This window comes from Bubalus kerabau, chromosome 19 (assembly GCF_029407905.1).
Source record: "Bubalus kerabau isolate K-KA32 ecotype Philippines breed swamp buffalo chromosome 19, PCC_UOA_SB_1v2, whole genome shotgun sequence".
NCBI lineage: Eukaryota > Metazoa > Chordata > Mammalia > Artiodactyla > Bovidae > Bubalus > Bubalus kerabau.
This window is the reverse complement of record NC_073642.1, coordinates 68,471,731-68,491,465: the sequence shown is the minus strand read 5'-3', so window position 1 is coordinate 68,491,465 and position 19,735 is coordinate 68,471,731.

Sequence of the window (19,735 nt, the reverse complement as noted above, 5' to 3'; positions counted from 1 at the left end):
GATAGTACCAATATATTACCCCCCACCTCTGCACACCTTGCTTCTATTAGTCACATTTTACTAATAGAAAATAGTAGTGTGGCATATTTGTGACAATGAGCCAATATTAATGCATTATTATTAACTTGGGGCTTCCCTGGTGGCTCAGATGGTAAAGAATCTGCCTGCAATGCAGGAGACTCACATTCGCTCCCTGGGTCAGGAAGATCCCCTGGAAAAGGGAATGGCTACCCACTCCAGTATTCTTGACTGGGAAATTCCATGGACAGAGGAGCCTGGTGGGTTACAGTCCTGGGGTTGCAAAGAGTCGGACACAACTGAGCAAATTAGTACATATACATATTATTAAATTAAGCCCACACTCTATTCAGATTTCTTTCATTTTTCCCTAATGTCCATTTTCCATTCCAGGACATCATCTAAGACACCACGGCTAATTGTGATGCCTCCTTAGGCTCCTCCTGGCTGTGATGGTTTCTTAGACTTTCCTTGTCTTCAAAGACCTCAACGTTTTGAGGAGTACAGGTGAGGTATTTTGTAGAATGTCCCTCAGTTTTCTTTTTTAGTTGGGGGACAATTGCTTTACAATGTTGTTGGTTTCTGCCGTACAACAATGTGAACCAGCCATATGTGTATACATACATACCCTCCCCTGAGCCTCCCCCAGCCACCCGCCATCCTATCCCACTGGGTTGTCCCAGAGCGCTGGGCTGAGCTCCCTGTTATACAGCAGCTTCCCACTAGCGATCTATTTCACACATGCCTCATGTTTTTTATCATGATAACTAGGGTTTTGGGTTCTGGGAGGAAGAGCTCAGAGGTGAAGTGTCGTTTTCCTTATGCTGTATCAACAGTATAGACCATCACCGTGCATTGTGACCACTGACGCTGGCCTCCATCACCTGGCTGAAGCAGTATTTGTCAGGTTTCTCCAGCGGGAAGTGACCTTCTTTCCTCCCTTTTCCATAGTGTTCTGCGTGGAAGGAAGTCACTATTCACAGCCCACACTCAAAGATGCATCATCACATTCTCCTCCTTTAGGTAAAGTGTCTACACAAGTTATTCAGAATTCTTCATGGGAGATTTGTCCAGCTTATTGATTTGCTCAGTCATTTATTTATGCCAATACAGACTCATGGATAGTGATTTTATACTTTGGGTCGTAATTGAGTATTATTTGCTGTTCTTGTTCAAATTTCCCCAGCTCTGGCCATTGAGAACACTCTCATCTGGCTCCTTTGCCACTTTGAAATACTCCCATAAATGTGTTATTATTGTTGTCATTTGAGAAGGCACTAGAAGGCTTGTATGTATCCTACCCGGGTTGTAGGATCAGCCCTTGATCCAAAGGGCCCCAGTTGCCTCCACCAGATCACGGACTTAGAAACCAAAGTCTGGGCAATGGGCCTACTTGCTGCCGCCAGGTCGTGCTTGCTTAGGCCTCCTCAGCCGACAGGGACGAGAAATATGGGTGTGTACTAGCCTGCGTGTGGTGGGCTGAAGATGCTCCCCCACCTCCAAAAAAAAGATATCTACCTTAAGTCCCTGGATCCTCTGGAATGTACATTATTTGGGAAAATGATCTTTGCAATTGTGATTAAGTTAAGGGTGTTGCAAATGTGGAATAACCCTGGATTATCTGGGTGGGCCCTGAATGCCACAGCATATGTCCTTATAAAAGAGACATAAAGAGGAGAGACACACAGAGAAGAGAGACGCACAAACAGGAGGTGATGTGATCCTGGAGGTGAGACTGGAGTGAGGCAGCCACAAGCCAAGGAATGCCTGAAGCCAGAACCTGGAAGAAGCAGGGATAGACTCTCCCCCGGGGCCTCCAGAGAGAGGCAGTCCTGCTGACGCGCTGACCTTGGCCTTGCCGTCCCTGGCATTTTGCTTGCTTTTAGCAACCCATTGTGGTGATAGTTACACAGCCATAGCGACCCCGATCACCTGTGCATACACATAGGTGCCTATTCCTGTCGTTTGTATCTACATGAAGTTAAACATCAATTCTTACTGATATCTGCAACGCTAATCCGTTACATGGGTCATTCTCGCCTCCCACCCTTGCTGATTTATAAATTCCCACTTCCTCAGAGAGAAACCTGGCTCCTGCATTGTCATCAATTCATTAAACTGTTCAAATCCTCTATGCATGTAGAGTAAATCTTCCCTGGTGGCTCAGTCGGTAAAGAATCCGCCTGCAATGCAGGATACCTGGGGAAGATCCCCTGGAGGAGGAAATGGCGACCCACTCCAGTATTCTTGCCTGGGAAATGCCATGGACAGAGGAGCCTGGCGGGCTACAGTTCACGGGGCCACAGAAGTCAGAGACGACTGAGCGAGTAGACTACCACCGCGCGTGTAGAGGCGGGTCACAATCCCCGTCTCCCGAAGGAAGCGGTTTTGTCAACCATAGAATGCTGTACGTGCAGTTTCTTTCGCCCTTCACCTTACAGCCTCTTCCCTTCAAAAGTTAAGTCAGCAAGTTCCCCCCGCCCCGATTCCTTCAGTGAGGTTGTCTCACGTATTTGGAATACAGTTAGAGTCTCTTGATTCTGCATTGGAGTCTGCATTTTTTTGTGATATATCCCGATCTCTCCAATTAAAAAAAAATTTGCATACATTACAATTCACTCTTTGTTTTGTAAGATTCTGTCGGTTTTGACAAATACCCGGTGTCACATAGGCACCATTGCAGCACCATGAGAATAGCCTCATTGTTCTAAAAATCCCCTGTCTAGTCCACTCCCTCCCCAAACCCCTGGAAACCAATCTGTTTGCTGCTCTCTCTCTAGCTTTGCCTTTTCCAGAATTTTGTATAGTTGGAATCCTACAGTATATAGCCTTTTTAGACTGGATTCTTTCACATAGCAATATGCATTTCAGATTCCTCTATTCCTTGTTGTGGGTAAGTAATTTATTTCTTTAAAAAAAAGTTTTAATTGAAGGATTATTGCTTTAGAGTGCCATGTTAGTTTCTGCTGTACAACCACGTGAATCAGCTATAGGTATACATGTATCCCCTCCCTCTTGAGCCTCCCTCACACCCCCATCCCGCCCCTCTAGGTCCTCACAGAGCCCTGAGTTGAGCTTCCGGTGCTATGCAGCAGCTCCCCACTAGCTGGGTGTTTTACGAATGGCTGTGTATATACGTCCATGCTTCTCTCTCAATTGTCCCATCCTCTCCTTCCCCCGCTGTCCACAGCGTCGAGTCCTGCCCCAAGGCCACAAAAGTGGAGCCCAGAACCAAGGTCACCTCCACAGCTGACTGAGCCCCTCTGTAACCATTGCCAAAAGCCTCCTGATCATCACTAGCAGGCTTCCTGACTGCAAATTAGACAAAGATGCCCGCTCCAGTTAACACCCTATAGCACCCTAACCAATCATCTAACGCCAGCCTTCCAGCAGAAATTTTCTTTGTCTTGAGGCTGTAAAAATTGGCTATTAACTCACAGTAACTGTCGGCTCTCCCTGGTCTGTCAGGAGGTTGGCCCACAGTGCTCACATTATCTCTGCCCTTTGTTCTTATAAACTCACTCCCTTCTAAAATGCTCTGTGTCTAGAAATTCTTCTCCGACCCGCATGCAGACTGCCTCAACACACAGGCCCATTCTCCGTGTCTGCATCTCTCTTCCTGCCCTGCCAGTAGTTCATCAGAACCATTTTTCTAGATTCCAAATATATACACTAATAAACAACATTTGTTTTTCTCTTTCTGACTTACTTCACCCTATATGACAGACTCTAGGTTCATCTGCCTCACTACAACTGACTCAAATTTGTTCTTTTTTGTGGCTGAGTAATATTCCAGTGTATATATGCAGCACATCTTCATTATTCATTTATCTGTCAGTGAACAGCTATGTCGCTTGCATCTCCTGACTGTGGCAAATAGCGCTGCAGTGAGCATTGGGGTACACCTGTCTTTTTTGAATGATCATTTTTCTCAGGGTATATGCCCAGTAGTGGGATTGTTGGGTCATGTGGTAGTTTAATTCCTAGTTTCTTAAGGAATACTCTTCTCCACAGTGGCTGTATCAATTTACATTCCCACCAACAGTGCAAGAGGGTTCCCTCGTCTCTGCATCCTCTCCAGCACTTATTGTTTGTAGATTCTTTTGATAATGGCCACTCTGACCCACATGAGGTGATATCTCATTTTAGTTTTGATTTGCATTTCTCTAATAATGAGCGTTGTTATGCATCTTTTCCTGTGTTTGTTGGCCAACTGTATGTCTTCTTTGGAGAAATGTCTATGTAGGTCTTCTGCCCATTTTTTGATTGGGTTGTTTGTTTTTCTGACATTGAACTGCTTGTATATTTTAGATGTTAATCCTTTGTTGGTTTCTTCCTTTGCAATTATTTTCTCCCATTCAGAGGGTTGTCTTTTCACCTTGTTTTTAGTTTTCTTTGCTGTGCAAAAGCTTCTAATTTTAATTAGGTCCCACTTGGTCATCTTAGTTTTCATTTCTGTTACTCTGGGAGGTGGGTCAAAGATCTTGCTGGGATTTATGTCAGAGAGTGTTCTGCCTGTGTTTGCCTTTCTGGCCTTATAGTTTAGGTCTTAATCCGTTTTGAGTTTATTTTTGCGTACAGTGTTGGGAGTGCTCTAACTTCATTCTCACATCTCATGTACTGCGCTGACGGCCTCCTTCCTCCTCTGTCGCCTGGACCACCCTTACCGACACCACTGCCCTCCTCATCCACTCAGCTCTGCGGGGCTACTGAGTTTCTCCTTCCAGAGCACAAACTAACCAAGCCCCAGTCAAACATCTAGAAATTCTCTTGTCCCCAGGACAGCAAGCAGTCACTATTCAACACAAAGAGCTTATAGCCTCTCTTCTTCGTCATAACGAAAAGGAATTAAGGGCGGTTCTGGGCCTCACTGGTTCCTTTCACATCTGGATACCGCACTGTGGCCTGATAAAGGGACCTCTTTCTGAGGCCCTCCAGGGACTTGAAAATGAACCCCTGGAGGGGAACTCTTCTCTCGCGTCAGCCTTTTCCTCCCTCTAGACAGCCCTCACCTCCGCTCCGGCCCTGGCCCTCCCAGACTTGGAGAAGCCCTTCTTACGATACACCTGTGAGAAGAGGGATCGCCCTGGAAGTCTCAGGACAAAAATATCACCCAGGTTTCACCTCTCAAGTTACCCAACAGGTGTCTCAAGCTCTAGACATTAAGAGGGCTTCCCAGGGGGCACTAGTGGTAAAGAACCCACTGCCCATGCAGGAGACATAAGAGACAAGCGTTCGATCCCTGGGTCGGGAAGATCCCCTGGAGGAGGCAGCCCACTCCAGTGTTCTTGCCTGGAGAATCCCACGGACAGAGGAGCCCGGCGGGCTACAGTCTGTGGAGCCGCAGAGTCGGACAGGACTGAGCAACTGAGCACGACACAACACCAACATCCTCCTGAACGAACGACCGTTGCGCGGGACTTGTGTCTGTCATCCTGTCAAATGCACCACTGCCTCCTGGGCTCGCCTGTAGATGTCCCGCGGCGCCTCCCCTGCGCAGGAGAGTGTAGGACCTGCCCCAGACACATCGGCTCTTTCTTTCCCCCAAAGCTTGGGGCTTTGCTTTTTGATAATAGCGTCTCACCTGGGAAAATAACACCTCCAGCCTTCCCAAAGCTTCTGCCTGCTTAACCCCCTTGGCGGGACTGCTCCGACTGCCATCTGCCCCCTGCTAGAAGGCTCAGGTACAAGCTTCCTCCTGAACATGACTCTTACAGCCTGCACACCCTCCTTCCGGACCTTGGCATATCTCCGTACGCCTCCTACCTGGATCCAAACCCGCACCGTCGTGCCCCGTGACCCCGATGCGCCCCTGCACCAGGTCTGGGCCCTCACCCACCTTTGCAGATACTGGACTACACGAGAAGCTCTGTCGGTCCTGGCAACTCTCACTGCAGCCATCATGCGCTCAGCCACAACTGCCAGACTCTGCTCCTGCATTCGGGCTCCTGTCTTTTTCTTTTTAAAATCTTTATTCATTTATTTGGCCGTGTCGGATCTTAGTTGCAGCATGGGGACCTTCGTTGCCATGCGGCATCTTTCCTGGTGGGGCACAGACCTCTAGCTGCAGAGCATAGACTCTCGAGTACAAACTCAGTAGTTGTGGAGCATGGGCTTAGCTGCCCCTCGGTATGTGGGATCTTACTTCCCCAACCAGGGATTGAATGCGCATTCCCTGCATTGCAAGGAGGAGTCTTAACCACTGGACCACCAGGTAAGCGCCCCGGCTCCTGTCTTACCAGGTTTCTCCTCTCTTTTCTTAAAAAATCCATCTCACTGCCCTTACCAAACCTTTCTTCCCTGTCAAGGGTCTTCATTCACCTCCAAGACAACCCACCTGGCCTCCCAAGGAAAATAGCTCCATTCCCAGCTCAGTGGGGAGAAGTTATGGAAAAGGAGACCTCAGCCTCAGTTCCCCAAAAATGGGTGAGCTGAGTCCCATGTAGCACTCGGGCACAGGCATGCCCAGTTGCCTCAGTCGTGTCCAACTCTGGCCCCACGGACGGCAGCCCACCAGGCTCCTCTGCCTGTGGGATTTTCCCAGCAATAATACTGAAGTGGGTTGCAATTTCCTCCTCCAGGGGGATCTTCCTGACCAGGGATCGAACCCAGGTCTCCAGAATCTCTAAAGCTGTAGGCGGATTCTATACTACGGAGCCATCAGGGAAGCGCATGTAACACTGAAGAATAAGTTACTATTCCGAGGGGGAAATGTAAACTCATCTAACACTGTTCAGAATAGAGTAACATCTGTCAAAGGCCACTATCAAGTCTCATGCAGACACCCAAGGACTGGAAAATTACTGAAGACAAGAGGTTACAGATTCCCAGAAAAACCACATCTTATAGAGAGCAGCCCGCCCGGATGCTGCTGGAGTCCAGAATAGACGTGAGCGCTCCCCCTCTTTCCTGCATTTTGCCCCTTAAACTCCATAAAAGACTCAACCCTCTGCCTCCAAGGCCAGAGCCACTCTATGCGTCTGCCCCTTTCCTCCCTGGAAAAGTGAATAAAAACTTTCTTTTCTTCTCTTGTTAACACTTCTATGAATTCTTTCACAACCCACATTGGTTCACCTAACAGTTAAAATGGTGAATGAGGACTTCTGGTCCCCTAGTTAAGAATCTACCTACCAGTCACATTGAGCAGCTTCAGCTACACGCAACAAATTATGATAAATTCTGTTTTCATTTTTATTGTTACAAATATTTTCAAATCTTCCTTGTTATGGCTTCTTAGATAGACCTATCATTTAAAAGTGGACATTTAAATTCCAAATACATGGGGCTTTTAAAGTATCTTTGGTAGTAACTTCTCATTTTGATGTTAATTTCTCATTTAAATGCTTTCTCCTCTGCAATCATCCTCTCTGTTTTTTCAGTCTTATGACTTTATTGAGGCTTTCAATGGCTAAGTTAAAGTTCTGTCTTGGCAAACTTCACATTGCACTTGAAAATAAGTGTTATTTTTTAATATCTTTTGATGTTAATTTCTTACATAATGCTACAGGGACAAGAGAATAGAATGTATGATTTCAATGCCTTTGGGCAATGAAATGTTTGCACCTTTGTTTTTTAGGTACCTGGATATGTTCCAATGTCTCCTGGTTTATAGTTTATGGGAACTTGAATAGAATTGTCCTACTGTTGTGTGAAAATTGTATAAATCTTACTTATGTTGACTTGGTTCATAGTGCTTTTCAGGTGTACTCTAGCCTTCTGCTTTTCTGTCTATTCATTGTTTATTTTTGAGAGTTTGATATTGAAAGTCGCTCAGTTGTGTCCAACTATTTATGACCCTATTGACTGTAGCCCACGAGGCTCCTCTGCCCATGGAATTCTCCTGGCAAGAATACTGGAGCGGATATAGCCATTCTCTTCTCTGGGGGATCTTCCTGACCCAGAGATCGAAGCTGGGTCTCCTGCACTGCATGTGGATTCTTTACCATCTGAACCACCAGGGAAACCCTCTAATTACATTGAACTGGTTCATAGTGCTTTTCAGATCTACTCTATCTTTCTACTTTTCTATCTACTCATTCTATTTATTTTTGAGTTTGATATTGAAACTCCAACTAAAAGCTTAATTTACCTACTTAAAAGAGTAATTGCAATAGAGAACCCGCCTGCCAATGCAGGGGACACGTGTTAGCTCCCTTTGCAACAGAAAGAATAAAATACTTAGGAATATATCTACCTAAAGAATCTAAAGACCTATATATAGAAAACTATAAAACACTGGTGAAAGAAATCAAAGAGGACACTAACAGATGGAGAAATATACCATGTTCATGGATTGGAAGAATCAATATAGTGAAAATGAGTATACTACCCAAAGCAATCTATAGATTCAATGTAATCCCCATCAAGCTACCAACATCATTCTTCACAGAGCTAGAACAAATAATTTCACAATTTGTATGGAAAAACAAAAAACCTCGAATAGCCAAAGCGATCTTGAGAAAGAAGAATGGAACTGGAGGAATCAACCTACCTGACTTCAGGCTCTACTACAAAGCCACAGTTATCAAGACAGTATGGTACTGGCACAAAGACAGAAATATAGATCAATGGAACAAAATAGAAAGCCCAGAGATAAATCCACGCACATATGGATACCTTATCTTTGACAAAGGAGGCAAGAATATACAATAGATTAAAGACAATCTCTTTAGCAAGTGGTGCTGGGAACTCTGGCCAACCACTTGTAAAAGAATGAAACTAGAACACTTTCTAACACCATACACAAAAATAAACTCAAAATGGATTAAAGATCTAAACGTAAGACCAGAAACTATAAAACTCCTAGAGGAGAACATAGGCAAAACACTCTCTGACATACATCACAGCAGGATCCTCTATGACCCACCTCCCAAAATATTGGAAATAAAAGCAAAAATAAACAAATGGGACCTAATTAACCTTAAAAGCTTCTGCACATCAAAGGAAACTATTAGCAAGGTGAAAAGACAGCCTTCAGAATGGGAGAAGATAATAGCAAATGAAGCAACTGACAAACAACTAATCTCGAGAATATACAAGCAACTCCTACAGCTCAACTCCAGAAAAATAAATGACCCAATCAAAAAATGGGCCAAAGAACTAAATAGACATTTCTCCAAAGAAGACATACAGATGGCTAACAAACACATGAAAAGATGCTCAACGTCACTCATTATCAGAGAAATGCAAATCAAAACCACTATGAGGTACCATTTCACACCAGTCAGAATGGCTGTGATCCAAAAGTCCACAAGTAATAAACGCTGGAGAGGGTGTGGAGAAAAGGGAACCCTCTTACACTGTTGGTGGGAATGCAAACTAGTACAGCCACTATGGAGAACAGTGTGGAGATTCCTTAAAAAACTGGAAATAGACCTGCCTTATGATCCAGCAATCCCACTGCTGGGCATACACACTGAGGAAACCAGAAGGGAAAGAGACACGGGTACCCCAATGTTCATCGCAGCACTGTTTATAATACCCAGGACATGGAAGCAACCTAGATGTCCATCAGCAGATGAATGGATAAGAAAGCTGTGGTACATATACACAATGGAGTATTATTCAGCCATTAAAAACAATACATTTGAATCAGTTCTAATGAGGTGGATGAAACTGGAGCCTATTCTACAGAGTGAAGTAAGCCAGAAAGAAAAACACCAATACAGTATACTAACGCATATACATGGAATTTAGAAAGATGGTAACAATAACCCTGTGTACGAGACAGCAAAAGAGACACTGATGTATAGAACAGTCTTATGGACTCTGTGGGAGAGGGAGAGGGTGGGAAGATTTGGGAGAATGGCATTGAAACATGTAAAATATCATGTATGAAATGAGTTGCCAGTCCAGGTTCGATGCACGATACTGGATGCTTGGGGCTGGTGCACTGGGATGACCCAGAGGGATGGAATGGGGAGGGAGGAGGGAGGAGGGTTCAGGATGGGGAACACATGTATACCTGTGGCAGATTCATTTTGATATTTGGCAAAACTAATACAGTTATGTAAAGTTTAAAAATAAAATAAAATTAAAAAAAAAAAAAGAGAGAGTAATTGCAATAGAGAACCTGCCTGCCAATGCAGGGGACACGTGTTAGCTCCCTGGTCTGGGAGGATCCCATGTGCTCCCAGGCAACTAAGCCCGTGCGCCACACCACTGAGCCTGTGCTCTAGAGCTTGCGAGCCGCAGCTCCTGGAGCCAGCGCACCGAGAGCCTGTGCTCCGCCATACAGAAAAACCGCTGCAATGAGAGGCCCCGCACCTCAACCAGAGAGGAGCCCCGCTTGCAGCAACAGAGAAAGCCCTCGAGCAGTGACAGCGAAACAGCACAGCCAAAAATAAATACATAAAAATGTAAAAGTCAGCTCCTTATTAGAGAAGATGGTAAAAGATATGTGTGTTTTGACACAATAAAATAATTTTAAAAAGTGAATTGATAATAAAGTTTCATATATTTTAGAAAATATTTATTTGTTTGGCTGAGCCGGGTCTTAGCTGTGGCACACGGGAGCAATCTCTGTTGTGGCGTGCGTCTAGTTCCCTGAGCAGGGATAGAACCCAGGCCCCTCCCTTGGGACTTCAGGATCTTAGCGAGTGGTCCACAGGTGATGGTCATAGCCCTTCGTGTTTTTTTTTACAAGGAAGGCAAGGCTAACACATAATTTAACATGGGTGAACCTGGAGGACTTTAAACTGAGTGAAATAAATCATCACTAAAGAACAAATACTGTTTGGTTCCACTTACATGAAGTTCCTGCTGCTGCTAAGTCGCTTCAGTCGTGTCCGACTCTGTGCGACCCCATAGACGGCAGCCCACCAGGCTCCTCCATCCCTGGGATTCTCCAGGCAAGAACACTGGAGTGGGTTGCCATTTCCTTCTCCAATGCATGAAAGTGAAAAGTGAAAGTGAAGTCTCTCAGTCGTGTCCGACTCTTAGCGACCCCATGGACTGCAGCCTTCAAGGCTCCTCCGTCCATGGGATTTTCCAGGCAAGAGTACTGGAGTGGGGTGCCATTGCCTTCTCCCACACAAAGTTCCTAGAATACTCAATTCATAGAGATAGAAAAGAGAAGAGAGGTTGGCAGGGGCTGGGGGAGCGTGGGGAGTCAGTATGGAGACAGAGTTTCAGTTTTGCAAGAGAGGAGTTTTGGAGGGTATGATGGTGGTGGTTGCCCAAAAATGTGTATTAGTTAATGTTGCTCAACTGCACACTTAAAAACGATTGAAATGGAAATTTTGTGTTGTATATATTTTACCACAATTTGTTTTAAAAAGAAAGAAATCACAGCTATACATAATTTCTCTTTAATGACAGATTAAAAAAAAACAACCTGAACAAAAGTGCACTCTTCCTGCTGACGGCAGTGATGGGGTGGGAGTGTGCTGTGGTGTGGTCCGCTGTGAGCACAGGATTCGCGTGGCCTGCCCAGCTGCCTGGCCTTTGCTCCATCCTAGAGTTGACCCAAGACACCAGGGAAACATCCATGGGCTAATTAATGGACCTGCCATTAGAAGGGAGCCCTGGTCAGGGAGACTCGGGAAAGTCTACAAAGTTGCAGAGGAAGTTTCTCAGGCTGTCATCCAACTTCCCGCCTTTAATTTCTGTTGTTTGATAGAGAATGACTAAGAAAGCTAGTGACTCAGAAGCCTTGAGCGGCTGTCTGCCGAGCTGGATGATCAAGGGAGGGAGATGGGTCGGTGGAAAAAGAAATCGAGAGAGGAAAGAGAAGAAGCAGAGAGAAGACTCAAAGTCCAGCCCAAAAATCGACGATGGACGATCCTGGCCTGGTTCCGCAGGCATCGAGACCCCCGGAGCGCTGCTGCTCCTCCGGCAGGAAGCTCTGGAGGTACCCGGGTCAGCCTTGCCTTTTCCATCTGGCAGAAAGGCGTGTCTGTCTCTTCCTTCTTGGAGCGTTCGTTCCTTTGTTCCTCATCCACCCCTTCCTTTAGTGTTTATTGCTCAAGGCTGTCACGCTGAGGGTTTGGGGGGACCCAGCAGAGTGATGAGACCCCTCCTTGCCAAGCCTGGAGGACCGCACCTGGGTCGCGGGTGCAGGCTTCTTGACATTCGGCTGCCACGGGGGTGGGATGGAGCCGAGCCTCGGGCCAGGGGCAGGGCGGGGGGACTCGCACTCACACGGGGGGCAGGAATGGTGCCCACACAGAGTCCGTCAACCAAGAGGCCTCCCTCTCATGAGACGCGCCTCACCGTGGATTTCACATGAAGCTCGTTTCAAAGCTGGGGCAACAGAGGTTCTGAGAGGCTGAGTCACTTGCCCAGCAAGTGAGGGGGTCAGTGTTCCCATCCAGACAACCAGAACTGGATACGGGGTTGTGCCCCCGGCTCTGGTGTGCAGGAGTGAGAGAAGAGGAGTGGTGGGGGGGGTGTGGGGCTGGGTGTGTCTTTGTGGGGGATCCACACCTGTGTCCCCACAACTCGGGTCTGCGTCCAGAGAAGCTCGCTGGATGGCCTTGAGTGGGGGAGTGGGGCTGGACTGCCCTGTTAATTAAGGCCCTGGTCTTGGGGGGCGTTTGGGGAAAGGCTGGGGTTATTTTGGAGGAGCTGGTGCTTTTATAAGCTAGAGAGAATTCTCTTGAAGAGAAAGGCTTCCATGGTTTTCCAGGTTTTCTGTGTGGGCAGTGGGAAGTTGCAGAATTGCAGTGGGAGCCCAGGGTCGTGGGGGATAGGGCACCCCACCAGCGTTATGTCTGATATCTGGATGGTGACCAGCATCATCCCCTAAGGGACAAGCATTTTTCAGTCGACTCACAGGAGATGGGATCTCGGAGGGGGTCTCCCGGGTCCTCACTAGCCTGGTGACATTGGGGCACTTTTGCCAGGGTGGTCACTGTGCCAGGGTCATTTCCCTTCCTTTCCCAACTGTGGTGGCCCATGTGTGGCTGGTGGGGAAACCGGGAGATGGTCAGGCGGTCCAGGGCAGCTGAGCTGCCCTCAGGTTCCCGGCCAGCGGAGGGCATGGGGGGCACTGGCTGGGCCTGTCTGCCTTCACCAATCGCTTGGGCGTGTGTGGAGACAGCAGGGGCCACCACCGCATGTCTGACCTTCGTTGGCCTCACCCCGTCCCCACCAGTATTCCTGCCGACAGCATCAATACAGTCGTGTTCGTCGGAAGCCTGGGGACTCAGGATTTTGTAAGGGTGGCTGGTCTTTTTGGGGAGGGGGATCGGTGCTCCCACCCAAAGGGGAGCCAGGGTGGGGCGGGATCAGCAGGGGTTTCCTCTCTGAGGTTCGGAAGGGGGCGGTGTGCGAGCTCCAGGAGAGGGCTGTCCCGTGGAGATACAGCGTGAACCACACACGGGAAGCTTTAATAGTCACAGGAGCAAATAAAAACAGAAATAGGTGGGATTATTTTACTGATTTGTTTTATTAGGCTAAAGTAGTATTTCAGCATGCTTCAACATTCAATCAGCATTATCACTATTAAGATGTTTTAGAGATTTCCCCGGTGGTCCAGTGGTTAAGACTCTGCCCCTTCCCATGCAGTGAGCCTGGGTTCCGTCCGGGGCTGGGGAACCAAGATCCCATATACTGCAAAGCACAGCCATTCAAACAAACAAACAAAACCTCGTGAGATATTTCACATTCCTTCTTTCCTACTCAGTCTGGGAAAACTGATGTGGGCTTCGCACGGAGAGCACAGTCCAGTTTGGACCGTACGAGTGCCCAGTGGCCACGTGTGGCTCGTGGCTGCTCCCTGCACAACGCCTCTCTGGAAAGAAGGGCGGTGATGCCGGGGTGGCTAACATCACAGAGACTCCAGGGGCTAGATTTCCTGTTTTCGAATCTGAGCTAATTCATTATGATAAAGGAGCTAAGTGGGGGAAGGAGTGGGACGAATTGAGAGAGCAGCATTAGCATAAATATACTACCTTGTGTGTAAAATAGACAGCTGGTGGGAAGCTGCTGTAGGGCCGGGAGCCCAGCCTAGACGGGTGTGATGGGGGCGTGGGCAGGAAGCTCAAGAAGCAGAGGATGTATATGTAGTTATGACCGATTCACGTTGTTTTAGAGCAAAACCTAACACAACAATGTAAAGCAATTGTCCTCTAATAAAAAGTTAATTAATTAAAAAAAAAAAATGGAGCTATTTACTAGGAGTACGTACAGACTCTTCACCCCTGCCAACGTAGTCAAATATAATTGGAGGCTGTCCTGATCCAATAGGCCCTGGTTCAAAGTTTTTCTTTATTACAATGTACATTCACCTGCTTTCACTGAGAGACCCAACAAAACAGTGGTTTAAGCAAGATAAAATTTACATATTTTTTAGGGCTTTCCAAGGTGGCTCAATGATAAAGGATCTGCCTGTCAATGCAAGAGACTCAGATGCTGGTTTGATCACTGGGTCAGGAAGATCCCTTGGAGGACTGGCAATCCACTCCAGTATTCTTGCCTGGAGAATCCCATGGATAGAGAAGTATGGCGGGCTACAGTCCATAGGGTCACAAAGAGTCAGACACAACTAAAGAGACTTAGCACATACACACCAGTGCTCCATAGAGCTCAGTTCAGTTCAGTTCAGTCACTTAGTCTTGTCCAACTCTTTTCGACCCCATGGACTTTAGCACACTAGTCTTCCCAGCTCCTGGAACTTGTTCAAACTCATGTCCATCAAGTCAGTGATGCCATCCAACCATCTCATCCTCTGTCATCCCCTTCTCCTCCTGCCTTCAATCTTTGCCAGCATCAGGGGCTTTTCCAAAGAGTCAGTTTTTCATATCAGGTAGCCAAAGTATTGGCGTTTCAGCTTCAGCATCAGTCCTTCCAATGAATATTTAGGACTGATTTCCTTTAGGATTGACTGGTTGGATCTCCTTGCAGTCCAAGGGAGTCTCCAGAGTCGTCTCCAACACCACAGTTCAAAAGCATCAATTCTTCAGTGCTCAGCTTTCTTTATAGTCCAACTCTCACATCCATACATGACTACTGGAAAAACCATAGCTTTGACTAGACAGACCTTTGTCAGCAAAGCAATGTCTTTAGTTTTTAATATGCTGTCTAGGTTGGTCACAGCTCAGGGACGCTAGAGTTCAGGGACCCAGACTTTTACCCTGTATTCTGCTGCCAACTGCTATTAGGTGGGGCTCCTGCCCCGTAGCTCAGGATGGCTGCCCTGCTCCTCTTTTCACATGTGCATCCAGAAGTCAGGAAGGAGGACTGGGGAAGGGAAGAACATGCCTTTGCCCTTGACAATGGAAAGGCCCAAGACCCAACTTGAAATACAACTCCTTTCTCACTTGGAAATTTAGAAGTTAAAGTGAATGCCCTTTCAGGTTAAAGTCCCTGAGAACAGATGCTGAAGTGTTCAGGTGCCTTTGAATCGCCCTCCTCCCACCCCTACTCCTTTCGGCCCCGAGTCTCACCAGAAGCTGTCTCCTGTGGCTGCGGGCTGGGCTGTGTCGCTGAGGACCTTTGGGATCCAAGGCGGATTTCTGCCCTTCTGGTCTCTCCCTGCCTGGAGGGGTCCTCAGACCATCCCTTCCCTGCCTGACACCCACAGCGTTTAGGAAATCAGGTCATCTCTCGCCCCTAAGCGCTTTGTCCTGGAACTTCGAGGTGTCATCCTTTTCCCTTCCAGCATTTCCCAAACCTCTTCATTTCATTTTTTTCTCCAAGCCAATTCTTGGCGTCTTTGTGCTCACTGAGGGTGAGCTGAGAGGCAGCGTGCCCGCCAGCTTCATCATGAGCTGCTGCCCCCGAGCCTGCGTATTGAGCCACTGAGGCCTTTGAGGCCGTCAGCTGCTGGACCGTCCAGATGCTCCTGGGCCCTGGGTGGCTATCTGCTGGGGGATGCTTCCCCTGTGCTGTATCAAAGCCTCTCTGGCCCTCCGGGTCCCCAGTCCAGGGTGTGGCACCCGTGGGCCCCAGCAGGACAGTGGGTGACCCTTCTTGTCCATACTGCCCAGGCTGGCCCCATGCCGGTGGGCGGTCCTGCCCCTCTCCCTGTGGTCTGAGGGCTTCCCAGCCTGTGCCCCCATTACACACTCCTTAGTCCTGGAAAGAGCCACCCCCTGGGCCACATAACCAGTCTGGGTGCCTGCTTGGGTGAAGTGGTCTCTGTGAACAGCCCAGGGTGGCTGGGTCACAGGTGGTACTGGGGCTCCCGAGAATGGGGTGCTATACGGGGATGGGCAGGCAGGGCAGTGGGCAGAGGTGAGAATGGAGATGAGGGGACCACGAGGAGCCTACCCCGTGTCCAAGGGCTTGAGCGGGCACCAGCCCCAGCGGGGGGCCTCTCCTGTCCATCCACCTGTCCATCGCTGGGCTGGCCTGATGTGGCCAAGGTCACTCTTTTTCTCTGAACTTTCGGGGAGAAGACCAAGTACCTCATCTCGGAGGCTTTGCCTCCAGCTGCTGCTCAGGCCTGGGTTGCTTCTTTGTCTGGAGAAGGGGCTGAACCCAGGGAGCCCCTGGCACCCAGGGAGGGAAATGGAAGGTGCAAGCTGCCCCACCCTGCCCTCCCAGGATGCTTCTGTGGCAGCTGCGTCTCTGTCTGTCTCTATCTTCTGTCCTTTGTCTGTCCAGGATGGTCTGTGGCAGCTGCGTCTCTGTCTGTCTGTCTCTATCTTCTGTTGTTTGTCTGTCATCTATCCATTATTGATCCCTCATCTATCGCCTCCCTATCGTCTATGTTTCTGTCTACTATCTGTCTTCTGTCTTTATTTATCATCTGTTTCTTACCTGTGTATCTGTTGATCGTCTCTCTCACTGCCTGTCCCGTGTTGGAAGGAGGCGGGGTTGGTCGCCCTTGGATACCGTTGAGAAGCAGGTCTCCAGTGTGATTCGGGGCCCAGCACTACCTGCACCACCTTGAAACCTGGCAGCAAAGCAGGCTCCCTACCTGGGCGTGAATGGCCCTGGGGGGTCCTGCTCTTCATTAATGCGGAGAACCCCTGTGCTGGAATATCTGCTCCCAGCTCTGGGGGACCCCCTCCTTGATGCCGGGTTAACCACCTGTCCTGGCAGGATGCTGATAACCATTCAGTCATCTGACGGAGACTCAGATCTTGATCCACCCTGGAGCGTAGAGGCCCACAGATGTCATACCGGGCTCTGAAGGGGACCACATGCAAAGTTTACCCGGAAAAACCCTGTGCCCTTCTGCTCCTGTCTGGCCCCTAGACCTGGTCCCTAAAGGCTCTTCAAACAGGCCACCTCATCTTCTTGCTGGTTCCTCCGACAGATGGGCGAGTTCAGCACAGGCACCCCCAGGCAAATGAGGTCATACTGAGGAGCCCCGTGGCAGCCCCCGCCCCCTCAGCTGCTGCCCCCTCCTGCAGCAGCCCCCTGAGCCACTGGCCTCGGGTTCCCTTCTTCCAGGATTCTCACAGCTGGTCTTGGAGGGCCGCTTCCTGGAAGCCTGCCGGAGCATCTCATCCTCAGCAGAGGAAGGGCAGGACCGTGGCTCCCAGTACCAGGTTGTGGCCCAGGGCATGTGGCAGGTCGTCCAGGAGGCGCTGGAGGGCGGTGGGGGCGGCCGGGAGCTGCAGAGGAAGCTCAGGTCTGTGGCAGCCACAGTGGAGTGGGCCCGGGGCGCCTCCCGGGAGCTGGGTGGTGACCTGGCCTCCTGGGACTGCCAGCTGCGGACACGGCTAAGGAATGATGCTGAGAACTGGGTGCCCCCGAGCCCTAGAGACCTAGTGCCCCTGAGCCTGGGGGACCAGCTGGGCAGGTACCTGGCGGAGCTGGCCGAGGCCGTTGATCGTGGCCTGGGCCCCCAGAGGGCAGGCCGTCTGGGAGCCCGCCTCTCGGCAACCGACAGAGAGTGCTTCCAGGAGGTGCTCCTGGGCCGTCTCTCCGTGCTCCTGACCCACAGTGCAGACCGGGACAGCTGCCGGGAGCTCTACACCTGGGCCAGGAAGACCTTGTTTGGGCAGCTGCCGTGAGTCCGCCTCGGGACCTTGGGGTCTTGGGCCAGGACACCGCCCTGGCGTGAGGATCCTCAGGCCAGGGCTGTAGTCAGCGCAGGGCCCTTCAGAAGGGCCTCCTGGGGTGGGAGCAAACTCAGGGGACAGCCTGAGCTCACACGTGCATGTCTGTGGGTGTGTGTGTCAGTGTGTTCCTGGTGCGCCATGGGTACGGGTGTGTGAGCCTGTCGGTGAGTGTATGGGGAGCTCACGTCACGAGCTCACACTCAGATATGACCGCGGAGACTTTAGTTCCCGTGCGTGGCCCCCAGCTGTCCTCTCCCTGAGCAAGGGTAGGGACCGGCCCGGAGTGCACCGCCCTCAGCTCTGAGCCAGCCCTCCCTGCTCTGCAGCCAGGCCTATGCCCCTCATGGCTGCTTCCAATCCAGCAGGACGACGCCAAGGCCTGCCACCGCCAGGAAACTCCTGGATCCGCTGATGTTCGTCACCTGGATGTCCCAGGTGCAGAGCCGGCTGGTGGAGCTGACCCAGGTAACTGGCTTCCAAGAGCGTCCGCCGCCGAGCCTCCTTGTCCTGCATCTGGGGGTTGAGCGGGACCCCAAGTTCACCCCTAGGACGGATCCCGACCCTTGACCACTGCCCCGTAGGTCTGCGTCACAGAACATGTTACAAAACGGCCCGAGGGGACTCCACCCCGGGCCCCGTGGCGGCCTTGACCAGCAGTGCGGTCTGGCTCTCCAGGCCCCAGTGAGCGACCCCAGAGACTGGGAGGCTTAAATGGGGAGTCGGTTGTCCCTGGAGGGCGCAGGCAGTTAATCCATGGCAGACATGGTGAGACTGTAGCCCAGCGGGCTCCTCTGTCCATGGAGTTTTCCGGACAAGGATACTGGAGTAGGTTGCCATTTCCTCCTCCAGTTCATTCTCCTCTCATTCAAACACGGTGAGCACTTAAAGTGCCATCACAATTTTTCTACCGCATCCATTTCTTAAAAACGTGATTCGCTGTCACAAGCCAGACACAGGACATGTAAACATTGAAACTGGAGTTTTCCTGTCACTGATAGACATGCCCGGCCTTCTCCTCAGAGCGCACAGCTGTGCTGGCCTAACTCAAGGCTCTGTCCCCTTGAAGCACCCAGGTCAGAGCCTCCTGCTCTTGGAGTCTCTGTCTGAGAATCCGGGCCTTGTCGTTCTCTGCCTTCCACACTCGTCCACTGAGCTGAGCTGAGCAGAGCTGCCAGGTGTCAGTTCAGAGCCCCAGGCAGGAGGAAAGGGTCCCGCTGCTGGGTCCCCATGCCGCCCCCAACTCCAGCCGCCCTCCCCCGGGACGAGTGCCAAGGGGTGGGGTGCCCTCTCCCTGCCCTACACCACCAGCCCTATAAGGTTCCTGCTGTTTTAGGGACGTGGGGGTGTGGGGGCATGAGAGGGGGCAGGGCTAAGAGTGGAGAACTGAGTGCTGAGCAGGCGTGGAGGAAAGTGTCCTCGGCCCAGGACCCCCGGTAAGCCGGCCCCCACCTGGGCGCCCGCAGGCACGTGGTAGGTCGTGAGGAAGCACATGGCCCCTCTGACTGCAGCTCCCTGGCCGTGCTCTGGCTGGCTGTGTGGGAGGGGGCTTCCTCCTGAGCCTTTGTCCTCGCCTTGGGCCCGCCTGAGGGGTCACCCCAAGATTTTCTGCAGGGCACCAGCGGCCTGGGGATCCCCAGCCCAGCCAGGTCTCCACAGGCTGTGGTAGCCTCCGAGCTATGGCCCAGGCCTCGTCAGGCCTGGCGTCCCATGTCCTCTTGACCCCCAGTCCGTTGGTATCTGGGCACCCCTGTCTGATC